The sequence below is a fragment of the Chenopodium album genome, chromosome 4 (assembly GCF_948465745.1).
Source record: "Chenopodium album chromosome 4, dcCheAlbu1.1, whole genome shotgun sequence".
Classification (NCBI taxonomy): Eukaryota; Viridiplantae; Streptophyta; class Magnoliopsida; order Caryophyllales; family Amaranthaceae; genus Chenopodium; species Chenopodium album.
The window spans coordinates 56,189,072-56,191,136 of record NC_137837.1 but is presented as its reverse complement, the minus strand read 5'-3'; positions in this window follow the sequence as shown (position 1 = coordinate 56,191,136).

The window sequence follows — 2,065 nt, the reverse complement described above, 5'->3', positions numbered from 1 at the left end:
AATTCAAGTCATGATTTGACATATTTCGAGTCGACTAGTAGGTTGAGCGTTCATTGCTTTCAACACACGAGAGTGTGAGTTGGGAGGGCATTGTTCACATTAAAGGGGTTGGTTGGAGAGCGATCGAGTACATCTTTTACTCGCCACATAAATGAGAGTTGAGTGTGTGAGCACTAGTCTTGAATTCCATATGCTCTTTTGGTTTGCTCTTTTTGACAATTGTTAGGGAAGAAGGGTAATTGAATGGATTTGATGGGTTGGCTTTGAAGCATGTTTATTGGATTTACCTTAAATTGTTTGTGCTTGATTTTTACTTTTTGGGTTAAAGCATATTTCTTTATTCATTGATGAGATCTTTGCTTAGGGACAAGCAAAGGTTTGGCTTGGGAGAGTTTGATATGTGTATTTTATATAGTACTTTACCCCCGTCCCTTGGTTATAATTAGTAGTGTTTTTGGCTCTTTAGAGACACTTTTATTACTAATGGGTGTTTTCTAGTGTTTTCGTAGATTTGTTGACTTTTGTAGGGATTTGCACTTTTGGAGCATTTTCCCGAGATATTATGGAGCAACTATGAGCATTGGAGAAGCACTACCAGTTTCTGTAGCCCAGGGCCGGTTAGACCCATCGAACCGATGAATAAGGGCTCGGTATATGTGATACCGGGGCATTTGGACCAAGTATTCCAGACCCCAAGAGGAAATCTAGATTGGCCCGAAGAGTTGAAGCCTAATCGATGTCCAAATAGTGGCCTAAGAGTGCCGCCCGGCCAAAGAGGCTGGCGCCCGGAGGCGCGCCCGGTCGGGCGAGGGAAGCAAGGCTGGCGCCCTAACTCACGCCTGGCCAGGCGCGAGAAGTGTATCTGAAGGAAAAAGGCACCCCTGATCCGGCAGTTCCTCGCCCGATCGGGCGTGTGTTATTATTAGGAGTTAATTTTCGACGTTTAAGTTTGTTTTAGTTTAGGATTCTTGCTTAGTATAAATACTTTTCCGTTAAGCGAGTTTAGTATCTTCTTTTACTCTTTCTTAATTCTTTCTTAGATTTTCTCTCTCTACTTAGTTTCTCTATCTTATACTTTGTTCTTAACTTTATTCTTAATTCCATATTTCTTTGGTAACGATTTTTCTTCTCCTAATCTTATTTATTTATTTTTATTCCTTTGATCATGTCTTTTTTTATTACTTTGATTTGTTTAGATTTAATTATGTGTGAGTAGATTTAATTATGTGTGAGTAGTTCTATTTCTAGGGTTTGTGGGGATCCATAAATAATATGAAGGGGTAATTTATTGTTGTTAATTGTTAATGCTAGATTAATTTCCTATTGATTGATTTAATGCTCTGTGACTAGATTTGCGCAGATCTTTTATGCATGAGTTTGACAATATTGATTCGAGATTCGAGAAATGACAATTGATGTTTAGGTCTAGTTTCAATAGGCGGGTTAATTTATAGATGGTTAAGTCGAGATTCGAGAGATGATATTTAATACCGGTAAATTAATTGTGTGATTGTAATACGTAGCGAAAGCCCTTTATAATCTGATTAATTTATGTATTGATGATTGATTATTATGTTTTTCCCTGGAATATTATTTATTGGTGAACCTATGCCCTAGGCCTTTTAATTCATTGTTTTCTCCTTATTCTTAATCTTCGTAGTTTAGTTCCTTTTGATTATTATATTTTGGTTACTTTATAATCTAGATTATATCTTCCCCCTATCCTGGATTATAATTTAGATTATTATAATCTAGATTATAGTTAGTGGTTTTAGGAATTACTTTTGATTTGGTGACACGACTTTAGCATGTCAATTGGAGTTAACGATATCCCGGATCGTTAAGGGGTGTAATCTTCACCCTGTGAACGGTTTACAAGTTCCTAAAACTTGTTGGCGACTCTTTTACTTTAGCTTCATTCCCTTTCGACACCATTATTCAAAAGTGTATAATCACATTGGGGCTCACTTGTGGGATGCTTGAAATATTCCCTACACACGCATACTCTGTATTCCACCAGATCCCATTGTGGGAGGAAGATTTAGAAAAAACTTCTTTTGTGACC